This window comes from Typopeltis vanoorti, chromosome 18, assembly GCF_054136105.1.
Source record: "Typopeltis vanoorti isolate ZY-2024b chromosome 18, IOZ_Tvanoo_1.0, whole genome shotgun sequence".
Classification (NCBI taxonomy): Eukaryota; Metazoa; Arthropoda; class Arachnida; order Uropygi; family Thelyphonidae; genus Typopeltis; species Typopeltis vanoorti.
Window position 1 is genome coordinate 62,618,473 of NC_143566.1, and position 13,749 is coordinate 62,632,221.

The 13,749-nt window shown below is 34.4% G+C and overlaps 1 protein-coding gene across 1 annotated transcript in view; it reads right to left on the minus strand.

Annotated features, from left to right (window-relative positions):
- Positions 1 to 10,601: 10,601 nt before the first annotated feature.
- The window catches only part of Ras85D (GTPase ras-like protein 1), a 163,067-nt gene continuing 159,919 nt past the window's right edge, over positions 10,602 to 13,749 (minus strand). Inside the window, exon 9 of the mRNA XM_090408576.1 lies at positions 10,602 to 13,457. The gene's annotated coding sequence lies outside the window, so the exon portion shown is untranslated. The remainder of the gene's footprint in view (positions 13,458 to 13,749) is intronic.

The window sequence follows — 13,749 nt, forward strand, 5'->3', positions numbered from 1 at the left end:
GATGGTAGGGCGCAATCGCGGGTTTATTGCATATTTCAAAGAGGCGGTGCCAAATGTATTCACTGTACATTGCGTGATTCATCGTCAACATTTAGTTGCCAAATGCCTGAGTGATCGCCTACACACGTCATTACATTATGCAATTACAGCAGTCAACAAAATCAAGTCATTCATTGAATGATAGATTTTTTGGACTTTGAATTGAAAACGATGAAGAATTGAATTGCTTGCTGCTCCATGCAGAAGTTCGTTGGCTATCAAAGAGTGCCTGTTTGAATCGATTTTATAAACCCTGACTCAGTGCTAGTTTCTAGAAAACAGAGATGATTCTTTACAAGCCAACTTGATTAATTTCAAAAGTGGCATAACTTATATGACCGACTTGTTTAACAAATAATCTACAGCTACAAGATGGGCTGAATTTAATAAAAAACAGAAGCTGTTATTTCTACATTTGTCAAAACTTGTCCTGTACAAACGAAACTTAAGATGTGAATTCAGCTAGTTTCCAAATCTATCAACAATGGAAAAATGTGATGAAGACGTGCTCAAGTATTATCAGCACTTGGAGGCTCTCTATTGTGATTTCAACGAACGATTTAAAGTTATTCTTGAAATGAAAATACCCGATGGGATTTTAAACCCGTTTTCAATTACAAACACTTATTGCTTGCATCAGCGTTGCAGCATGTAAAAATGCAAGGGCTGGATGTTGATAACGCACGGGAAGTAGTAAAGAAGTTTGAGGGAGGCAAGACACTGAATACCTAGTCAGGAGAATAAATCATGCGGGAGTTAAATGGATGAATACCATCATTACGCTGGAGTCACAATAATAAAAAAATGTGGAGGAAATTCAAGGAAAAAGATCACCAGCAGGCACATGAGCAGTACAAAGCACAGGCCAGAAGGGTTAACTAGTGTGGTAGGAAAGAAAAGCAGAGTGTAGGAAACCATAGGAAATTAGCAAGCCAAAGATAATCCCAAAAAATTTTATGGCAGAATCATTTTAGTGATTGCTGATGGTAAGGAGGTAACTGAATCAGTTAAAATAGCAGAATTACTAAGTGAACACTTTGAAAGAGTATGTCATCCAGGTGGAAATATTGCAGTAATGAGAGATAAAGGGTTATATGGATACTGAGGTAAAGGAACTGGAGATGCGTGGCATATTACAGAACCTTGACGCGAATTCAACTATGGGACCACATAGTATACCAGCTCGAGTTTTACGAGAGGGTACTAGGGAATTGGCAATGCCACTGACAACATTATTTAATCTAAGTCTCAGTTCTGGGACTTAATCTAAGTCCCAGAAGAAGCAGGTGGAATGAGGGTAAAATAGGTCCATTGCATAAAGCAAGCTCCAAAACTGATGTAACAATGACTCCAATATGCTAATCGGTAGGTAATTTGCCACATCAATTTCGGAGCTTCTTTTATGCAATGGACCTGTTGTTCCCTCTTTCCACCCCGCTTGGGATTAACCAGAGCTGAGACTTGGATTGCTGCAGTTCATTGATTAAAATTTTATGTGGGATCCTGTCAGAAGCACTGATGAAGTCTGGCAGTATCGCTGTAAACCCATTACCTTTATCCAACTCAGCTGTCACTGTATTATAATACATGACCAAGTTACTAAAGCACGACCTACCCTTCACAAAACTGTCTCCCACAATACGGGAATGGATAAGACAAAAATGGGATACTGTATTGTGGGAGAGTTTTGTGAAAGGTAGGTCATGTATATAATACAGTGCCAGCTGAGTTGGATAAAGGTGATGGGTTTACAGTGATACTGCTGGACTTCATCAGTGCTTCTGACAGGATACCACATGAAATTTTAATCAATAAATTGCAGCACATGGGGATGGATATAAAGCTGGTGAAGTGGTTGATGGAGAGATTCAGAGAGTAGTCCAGTAGAAAGCCTGAAACTAGTGGCATGCCACAAGACTCTGTTCTTGAGCTGCTACTATTTAATTTAATTTGTACATAACGATATAGAAAGGATCTGAGATGAGTTATTCAGCTTTTTGCCAATGAAGCAAAATTGGTTGGAGCAATAGTTAATATGTTAAAAGTTAGCAAGATTATTTTGATAGACTGGCAGTCTGGGCAAAGGAGAATGAATATCAGTTTTATGTGGCAAATTGTATGGATATGCATTCTGGGGTAAAAAGTTTATATACCAGCTGTACTACATTGATGGAACTCTACTTCAAAAAACTAACAAAGTCAGGAATTTGGGAAGTGGATATGGAGATATGGAGATAGAAGTAGCTCATTGAATTACTTAGTTACTGAAGAATACTCTGATGAGCAGAGACAAGCAGGTTATACTTCTTTATCAACCCTTCCAAAAACATCTTGAGTACTGTGTGCAGATCTGCTCACCTGGATTTCTTTGCGATGAATAGGATCCAGAGATGAGTGACTAAGATGGTAGGTCTATGGAATGAACCTTACAACAGGTTGAAGATTTTGGGTTGACAGGCAGAAAAGGGGTGATATGATAGAGACACAAATTACTGAAGGATTTTTACAAGATTAATGCAGAGGAAATTTTTCAGAACCGATCCAATGGTGGGTGAACTAATGACCATCCTTGGAAACTGTGCAAGATGGTAGTTAGCAGGGGTATAACGATTAAACCTTTTGCTTGGAGAGTGATGAATGAGTGGAATAGAATGCTAGTCGGTTGTGGGTGCCATGTGAATGAGTTCAAAGCATGATAGTTATTACTGTATGGATGTTGGACAGTGCTTGGCATGATGTTCAGTGCCTCCCTTGATTAGTCTAAGGACTGTGCAGCAGTCCATAATACTAATTACTAAGAGGACCGAGAAACATTTTGTTGCCATTTGCTGAAATTGTGCAGATCTAAGAAATGCAAGGGCATACCTGATATATAAGGAACTATATGGTATATGGTAGGAAAGAGAAAGACAGAAAACAGCATAAAGGAACATCATGGGGAGGGCAACATGAAGGAAAAGATTAATATATGGAAGATGGTTAGGTGATGATAGTAATAATGTATATCTTGTTCTAAAATGATGGAAGAACAGTGAAAGTAAGCAAGATTTATAGGGAAGGAGTGAACAATTATATGAAGGCTATGAAAATAGTACTATGTAAGGGTACTATGTAATATTATATGAAACACAGTCTAGAAGAGTGCTACATAATATTATATATTAAAGATAATTTGCAAAACTGACTATGGAAAATTCCATATTTTCTGCTCTTGTGAAAATGACCTGGGGAATTGCTTTGTTAGTGTTAATGGTAAATAACCAAGGCAAACCATAACTTAAAATAGTATGATATAATTTTGCCTTGAATAAAGGACAGCACTTTTAGTAAAATTAATTCTTTATTAGTAGAATTCTTATTAATATATCATTGGCATCATTAGTACAAAACATAACATATAACTTAACAGAACAAAAATTCCAAGTACCACGACAGCTTTGTATAGTAACAAATGATCAATAAATGCTTAGTTAATTAATGAGAAAGGGTTAGAAGTATAGGAGATAATTATGAGTCATTAGATCTGTTTAAGTTAAGACAACACAATAATATTTCACAACTATTAAGCCCAAAATTTGATGTACGCTGTATCTTCTTTGTGACAAACAGATGCAGATCTTCTGCGAGTGTACAAATTAAGCAAAGGGATCGTAGATGCCTGGTAAGCTTAATGGAGGTTTATATTTTGGTGAATATTTATTTTGTTGAAATACGTAAAACATTTGCTATTCTTTAATTTTTTTTAATAACTTTTGATTAAAAAAGGAAAAAAAAAAATACTAATTCTATATTTTATAAGGAAAAAAAACCCCTTTAGGAATAGGTAAGGTTTTTGCACTGTTTGATTACGTGTTTCATCGAAAAGGTTAAACTACACTGTACGAAATTATGACCAATATTTGAGTGCACCCCTACAGTTCAAAGATATAGAGGAGTAGTATATTATATTCTTGGTTTCACCCTTTATCCAAGTGTAAGCAAACAAAGTTTGCATGAAGTAATTTCACGACTGGACCACTCGCATACAAAGGCTAATGACATCACTTGCCTTAGTATCCCATAATACAAAGCACATATCCTTATGGATATGTATAATGCTATGCATTTGGGAAGTAATAAGGTGCGATGCCTTTTGGCTATTTGTATATGGGAATATGACTTTTGCATTACTTCGACATTTGTATCACTTCTGGGTCTGGCTCCCACTGATGAGACTCCAATAAAGGCCAAAGCCGGTGTAGATAGTGATCCTTCCCATAATGCATAGCATTATACATGTCTGTAAGGATATGTATTCCATAATGCTTTGTATCATGGGATACTAAGGCAAGTGATGTGAAGTCACTTAGCCAGCAAAGGTTGGTCGACTGGTAGAGTCTCTGCTACTAATGGCTCACGCACAAAGTTAGGCAAGTTTGAGCGCAGTTAGTTGGAAGGGTTGAATCGTTCGATGCTGTTGGCACACTCTCCCTCAATGAGTCTTTAGACTCCCTGTGTGTGTGTGTATATATATATATACACAAGTTGTTCCAATGGTGAAATCACACGAAAACTTTGTTTGCTTACACTTGAATAAAGGATTAAACCAAGAATATAATTTCTTGGCATCTTTAATTTATAGTATAACCAAGTGGGAAAACTTCCAACATTTATCACTAATCCAGAGTATTTTAGTAATAAGGTGCGACACCTTTTGGCTACTTGTATATGGAAATATTATTTCAACCTTGGTATCACTTCTGGGTCTGACTCACACTGATGTGCTTAAGTGTTAAAATGGTTGCTGTGCTGAGAAATATGAGCGTCTCTGCTTGGGGTTGGGCTTTTGCCTGTCTCTGAGTGTGGCTCTGATTTTTTTTTTTTTTTTTGGGGGGGGGGGGGGCAAGACTGCATTGAGCGCTGTCAACACTGAGAGCTCCTCTCTGAGTAAAATGATCCTTCAAGTTGCTTGCACTTGCTGAGTTTAGTGATCTGGCAGGGATCACAGAGTTTTTGGAGATTTCCCTTCACTTATATAGTGTAACCAGTCTGGGTAGTGACCCTTCCTATAATGCAAGCGATGTCAAGTCATTAGCCTCTATATACATATATAGTCATTATTAGCCATTGTCAATCCACTGCTGCTGTATCTATACATATAGGAGTTGTCCAGTCATGAAATTACTTCACATGCACTTTGTTTGCTTACACTTGGATAAAGGATTGAACCAAGAATATAATTTCTAGGTATCTTTAATTTAGAATGGGATGTGCAAATCAAAACATTCTACAAAAAAAAAAATGTGGAAGGAATTCCATGTGTATAAGGATAATGTCAATTGTGAAAGTTATAAGGTACAGGGCCAGAAGAGTTAAAAGTATTAAACAGAAAGCTGAGCAAGTGTGGAAAAACAACGGCTCTATATGGCAAAATAGAACATAAAAAAATTCCATCATTATGCTGTACAAATGAAAGAATTATTGGATGCAGAAAATATTCAACTAATGTGCACTCATTCTGCTAAGAGATATCAACTAGATGTATGCAATATGGAGCTCAATGCAATCTCTACGCCAGATTAAAAAAAAATCAAGTTTATAAGGGGGTGCTAGAGCTGTTGCATAAATTAAATAAGAATTCGACAAGTCTGATGAGATATCAACAGGAATGCTAAAAGAGTGTTCAGCTGAACTGGCTGTAATAATCAGTCACCTTGGAGAAGATTCCCCAAGTGAGATACCACTATTCTAAAATAATGGTATCTCATTTTGTAGATTGATGCACAACTATATCAACTTATCAGTATCTCTGGAGTGGCAAGTGAAGATTTAGGAAAAGCTGGAATTGTAGGCATGCCAAAATGGATGTTCATTCAATGTTAGAATTATGCTAGAAATCTTGGAATTTAAGAAGACAGGAAAGTTTAAGTTCAAGGGCCACATAACAAAGATTGTAAACACAACTCAACAGTAACTGCAATGCTGAAACAAACACTGACATGTAACAATAAGGAAATTATTTTTGTCTCACTATGAAGCCTTGATTTTTACTTCACCTAAACCAAATAAATACAGATCTGGTTTCTGAGGTGATGCATACACAGTAGAGAAGGAAGAAAGGAGTGCATTAAAGATACTGGCCTGTGGAATGTAGATTATGAAAACGTGGACTGCAGAGATTATTAAACAGGGGAGAGAGAGTTGGGGGATGATATGATAGAGCTACAAACTTCTGAAAAGGATCATATTGGATATCAAAAGATGGAATTTTTCATTGTATGGGATGATGAGAGGGCATGGGTGAAAATTGAGAATGAATGCATTCTAGAAAGGAGTGAGAGCTAGATTGCTATCTCAGAGTGGCAGTGTGTGACTGAATGCATAGCCTTTGGAGGTAGCGTGTGTAGGCTATGTGAATGAATTCAAGAAAATGAATGACACCTGGGTAAGAGTGATAATGTGGCTTCTCAGAATGAATCCCCAAGATATCCTTTGGCAACAACAGTAATAAATTTATTCATAAAAAAAAAACTCATCTGAAATTTTCCTTTGATTTCTGGAACATAAGAAATATTCAATTTTCATAAGTTTTTAGGCAACTGAAGTGGCCTTGTTTACAACAAGCACAGGTTTTACTTTCATTTTCACTGCCATGGAACCAGGAAGTAGTGCACATGTATAAAAATGTATTTATGAATTGAAAGTTTGATATAATGAGTGAGAAAAGCCATTGATTAGAAATATAGTCTGGAAGATGAATGTGGTACAGGCAGAAGAATGTTTTTCAAGTCAGAAAGGAGAATAAAATTGTTAAGAGAGGCAATAGTTTTCTCAGATTAACAGATACAGATGAATTTCCTTCATATGCTCTAGTTTTGAATAAATGCCTGAAGGATAGTTAGATGAGCTACCACAAGAAAAGAGAACTTTTGTTCAGCCTTCAAGGAAACAAAAGAGAACATATGTTTAAAGGAGAAATATATTCAAGATATGGGAAAAACATGTATGAGTTATCTGGATTGAATTCAGTGACTCAGCACGAAGGGAGGAATAAATAGTGCTTATAATGTTGAAATTAATTAGCCATGAAATTCTGTTAGTTCCAAGGAAAAATCTCATAATTCTATAGAGAAATTAGAAGTTATTTTTATATCATGTTCTTAAAAATATTAAGGATTTTAAAATTTTGTCTTTATAAGAAAGACAACCTGGCTAATATTCTGCTGATATTCCAATTGGCAACAGAGCACAAATTGCAACTGTGGTGACACAAACAGACTGTTATGAAAACAATTTAGATGGTAATTGATGGGGCCAGATAACAGCAAAGTTTGGAGAAGTTTTGTGCTACTGTGGTGGTCTTAGAATGATTGTCTCTCAGATCTTTAGCAAGTTATACTTCAGGTTGGGGGGGGGGGGTGCTACGAGAGTGGTCAGAAAAGTTCTTGGACTAACAATGAAAAAAACAAATTTATAATTTCAAAATTATTTTTATTTTTCAACATAATCTCCTTTAAGACTAATACATTTATTCCAGCGATGCTAGAGCCATTATCCCGTCCCTGTAGTGGTTCTCAGTAAGATCTGCAAAATATCCCTCTACAGCTGCAATCACCTCTTGATTCGAAGAAAAATGCTGACCATCAATGAAGAGATTTAGTTTTGGGAAGAGACAGAAGTCAGAGAGAGCCAAATCTGGGGAATAGGGTGGATGTTCCAACAATTCATAGTGCAGATCCCTTAATATTCCCATTGCCAAAACACCGTTGTGGGCAGGTGCATTTTGTTCTGATGAAAGATTTTTTTTTTCTTGCTTCTGCACACCGGATCTTTTCTCACAAATTTTTTTGTCTAGTCTGGTTAAAAGATCAGAATAATATTCCACGGTTATTGTTTTATCCTTTTCAAGATAATTAATAAACAAAATGCCTTTAGCATCCCAAAACACCAATGCCATGACCTTTCCTGATGATGGAACTGACTTTGCCACTGAACAACCAACTTGTGTCCACTATTTTGACTGCTGTTTGGATTCTGGTATATAAAATGGTGAATCCAATTCTCATCCATAGTAATAAATTGACTCACAAAATCAGTTTTATTCTTGTTAAAACACTCCAAACACTGCTCAGAGATTTTCATGCGAGCGCATTTTTGATCTGCTGTGAGCAAGCACGGCACCCATCTTGCACAAAGCTTTTCCATTTGCAATTCTTCATGCAAAATATACCCTACACATTCTTTTGAAATGTCAATAGTCTCAGCAATTTCACACACTTTGACTTGCCGGTCATCTAATACCATATCATACACTTGATCAATGATTTCTGGTGTTGCTACACTTTTTGGATGTCCTTCATGTGGATCATCTTCAAGGCTGGTATGGCCACGTTTAAACTCGGCAGCACATTTCTAAAGTGTTGAAAATGAAGGAGAAGAGTGCCCATAAATTTTTATGAACTTCGAATGAATTTCTTTTGGTGTTAAACCTTCTTTTACAAAGAATTTTATAACTACACAATGCTCAATTTTATTCATTTCAAGGGATACAGACAACCCTTTTGCATCAGACATCTGTACTATATAAAATAAATTACTTGATAGAATGACTTGCAATTTCACATGGATGCTTATGACAGATGTACCAACTTAGAAAAAAAAAATCTTGCCGATAGTGTTGCCATGTATGGTTGAGGCCAAGAACTTTTCAGACCACCCTCGTATATAACTGATGCCAATTCTAAATAACTTTTCAGATCCGTAGTAGTGACTTCTGTTTAGCACAGTTATCTTCAATTTAATTCTTGTGTTTATCTACCAGTCCCATTTGGCATACAGATGATCATGGATTCAGTTCTTAGGTGTTAATAGATTTACCAGTCTGTCCAAAATAAGCCAAGCTACAATCACAGGGAACTTTATGCTCCAGAATATGCAAGAGGATGAAGTTTGGTGGCAAGTTTGAATGTGTAGATTGAAGGTGGAGTGAAGATTATATTTATACAGAACTTCAACTGTCATTTTAGATATATACATCTTAAACATATGACATGAGAATAGTTTTGTTATGACCTTTTGGAAATGCAATATTTTATAGGGGTTGTAGACATTGGAAGTTCAGTAGCAAGAGATATGTCAATTTAACAAATAGTCCTAGCTCTGTGGTGAAGTGTTTGAAGATACTATGCTGTTGGGATGGGTGATGATGTGATTTGCTTATGAATGCTTACCTTCCAGTGTGTGTGTGTTTCCTATAAACAGAAGAGAATAGTGAACTATTTGGTAGTCATGTAACTAGGGTTTGTGTCTAGGAAGGACACAGCTGTTCCTTTTTTTTTCCCTCTATGGTGAAGTGTATTTTAAGATTTTGGCTGATTAAATGTGCTAAAACATGTTTAATACTGCTAGGTGCTTGGATTTCTTCAAATTCCATACAAAGGCTTGAGGGGAGGAGACCCCATAGCAGTCCGGTCTTTTCTTTTTCCTTTCCATGAAAAATAACCTGAATAAATGATGAATTTGAATAACTCTGAAAGATATGTCAGAAGATGAATGCTGCTTTAAAGTAAAGTGCTCTGTATCAATGGCACACTGGTAAAAATAAAGTAATATCAAGGTTGACTATGATGCTGAATCTTTCAGCTGAAGATTTTAAAATTAATAGAATTTTTGATAAAGGAGGAAAAAGTTTGTGAGAAGTGATTTTGCTAGTTGTTTGGCAAGTTTGTAAGTGGGCTGGCTGTGTCACCAACTACTGGATGAAGAGAGTTTGTGAACTTTGGTAACCCATATGTCTGAGGAGATTTGATCTGATAAGATTTAAGTTTTTGGTAATTTTTTTTGGCCAAGGTGTAACCTCTTCCTTTAATAATTTATGCACTTTTTTCTTTTGAAATTTATTATGATCCTGGTAAGAGTCTAAAATTGTTAATTTTTCTGATATATTCTGATCCATAATGACAATGTTTCCTTAGTTGGATTATTGCTTTTGGGAGGCTTAGATTATGTATGAATTCCAGTCATATCCACATTAATACCAATCAGTCACTGGGAGGGGTGGTGGGGAAATAGATCGTAGATAAAATTCAATACTGATCATAATTCCTGGGACAGATACTTGTGTAAGGTGATGACAAAATTATGACTTTGACTGAGGACACTAACAGCATAAGTGGCTACAACAAATTCACAACTGGGTGATCTTGATGTAGTTGGGATCAGTGTTTTTTTACTGCTGTAGAGCCCCCCCTCCCCCAAGTAATTGACTTATTTTGAATTCTTTAGCACTTTTGGAGATGGTGTGGAGGATTGACCACAATTCTGGATTTAGTATATCAGATAAAACTTTTAACTAAATATTCTCCTATGGTGGTGTTTATATTGTAAAAGCACTACAAAAATAAAAAAAGTGGTAATTGCATAGAGTGCTTTTAAATGTAGAGATTGCAAATATAAGTAATTTCCTAATAAGCATAAATTACTTCTGTGATATTTCCATCCTGAACTATTTTAGGTACAAGAATTGTAACAAAAATGTGCTCAAATACATCTAAAAAATGTCAACTTTGAACAAGAGATTAAAAAAAAAAAAAAAAACATAACAGACTTCAAATTTGCAATACTAAAAACAATTATTTTATTCATCTGTTATTACACAGATAATGAATTTAATGCCTGAATTAAACAAGCATTCTGATTAAATCTTGTAATATATATTTTTTCCCCTTTTCTTTTTAGAGAATACTGATTTGAAATGACGTTATAGTTTCTTTATACAATGAAAATCATAGACTAAGCAGCTACTTTCAAGGCAGAAAGTTGTTAAAAACATTCCAATTATAAATTACCAATCAATAACTTTATAAGAAATTTGAAAATGCAGAATGGATATAGTATATAAAACAAGTTATGTGAACATTATTAATTTAGACTGAAAAAGCTCAGTTCACTCATTGTTTTTTTTTATGTTTAAAAAAGAATGTAAATATTTAACAGATTAATACACTGGCAGTTGTTTAAACATATTTCTCAAAAGTTGAGGGAGAAATTCTCTCAAAACATAGAATACAGATAGTGAAATGTCACTAAAAATGTCATGAAATACATCCAGCACTAAGTGCTGGAGATTTTCAATTTTGAAATGTTCTCTCTCAGCAAAAATCAAAAGAATATATTCATCAGTGAAATGACTCGATGTCAAGTTGTTTTTTCTTTTAAATTATTTAATAGGTACACAGCTAGTTTAGGAGACTAAATACACAAACTACAATTCTTAATTTTTTTTTGGCCATTTAATATTAATATACAGCCTAGATATATTCATTACAAGATATCACAATTTATCTCAGTATATTCAAGATTTCTCTTTCAGTTCATAAAAGAAAATAGTTTTAACAAAAATATATGAGGGACAATCACAAAGTCTGCAGACTTTTTATACAAATCATTATTTTGGAAGTGTATAAATCATAAAAATCACTATTACAGTAGTAGCAATTAATAATCTTGCATGCATGCCACAATGAACACTATTCAGTGGAGAAATATTGAAACTCCCTGACATTAAAAACCTGAGTTAGTCACATTGCAAAATATGATGCTTGTGGGATTTACTACAAGTACCATTATTTTCATTTCAATGTTATCTGTAATGAGCACAATATATGCTTAACTAGACAGACTACTGGTGTAGTTCATCTGTTTGCTGCCAATACGAAAACTGTTCAATAATTCATCCCTTTTAATACAGGTAAGAGTTGTAGATGTTTTGCATGGATATAGAAATAAAGCACTTCCTTTTTTTCTTTAGCTCTGAAGATTGCTTTAACTCTGAAAAGCAATTTCTACTAGCAAAGGGAATATGCCATTTAAAAACAATTACAAGTTCTCCCCAGTACTCTGCATTTAAATGTTATTACAGGAGAAACTACTGAAAAACTTTACAGAAGAACATTAGACAAGACAACACTTTTTCGATGTATGTATGTATGCATGTGAAAACAATGACTTCATGATTACCCCCCATATAATTATAATTTCCAAATTATCATTTTATAAATCCAATTTAGCAAAATGTAATCATATTGAATGTCACACTTTTTTTTTCCAATTTTTAATAAGCTAGATGTACTGCTGTATCAAAATTAGAAATACTCCTGAATAATGTCTATTAACAAACTGTGACTAAAAGAGAAGATTGTGAACTTAAATGTGGCAATATATATATGTATATAGCCTTTTGATTTCAAACAAGATTTGGTCCCATTTTTCATTAAACATGACAATCCATCTAAATCATTGCTGCAAAATTTAAAGGAAGAAAAAACTAATATAGTATGCATATCACACCCTATAAAGAAAACTCTTTAACCTGCTGGCATATATAAAGCTTAATAACCTTACAATAATAGTTGCTAAAACCTGAAAAATATTAAATAGGCTTAAAGGAAAACTGGCTCAGTTGTGCACAGCATTACAACAAAACTGTAATATTTGATATAATGTCTAACATATATTTTAAACAAAATTCTGTGTGGGGGTGGAAGTGATACTTTACTTCCATATAGTCATGATTATTTCATTTTCTCCACATGGATAAAATCGCACAGTTGATATCAAGAATGTGTTTCTAATATGATAAAAGCAAAATAAAAATAATAATCTCAAAACAAATTCTGCAATCACAATACATAAGGTGTATCTCAAAAATACATGACATTTTATATAACTCAAAAAGAAAAAAAGGCACAGAAAAATAATGACACTACAGATAAAGGCAATCCAAACTTCTTAAAAGGCAATGCTACATGAACACCACCACATTAAGTAATTTATAGGCAAATACATAAACACACCTAGAACATCTGAATCACTGACATCAATTAGTTTTATTGCTACTTCAAAAAAAGCAAGTCGTAGCTAAAGATTGTCTGATGCACTGATGTAGTGAAAGGAAAAGGCATGAATCAACTATCGGTTATCCACTGGTAAGAAAACTGTATCAATTCTTGCTTCTTACTGAGCAAGTACTATTCCTCACAGCATTATGATATGTTATAAGACATCCAGAAGAAACAAAGCACATTTCTGTTAACTGTTGAAAAATGACAGTTGCAAAAATTAAATTAACATTTCTCTTCAAAACTGACACTGGCTCTGAAAAATCAGTGAGAAAAATAAAGAGTTCTAAATGAACTGAGATGAGAATGACATTACTGCCCACATGCAGTGATGATTGTTAATGGTTCCACAAACAATTCCTTGTTTACAGTTAATCTTTTGCAGCCTAAATTAATCATTTTGAGCTTATAATTGATAAAAAATTGAGGTCTCTGGGTTAGCACTAAAATTCATAAACCACAAAACTGTCATTTTCACAAACTCTCTGTCCACGGAAGCCTCTCAACATGCTGTACATTAATTCCCTTTAGCACATAAACCTGAAAATGAAATACACAAGTACACCCATTAAAGAAAGGTTAATTCAATGACTGAATACATGTTACTAATATGCAATATTAAATCGATAATATAATTTATAATAAGCATAAAATATATTTTATGTATAATAAATAGCACAAGTATTCCTGGATCTTAAAAAAGACAAACCTGTGAACACACCCTAGAATGTTCATTGATTTATCTTCACACACTTCATGATTTTATCGTGAAGTGTGTGAAATCAATAGCCATGCCTGCAAGCTCAAATCACATCTGAGAAATAAACTTATA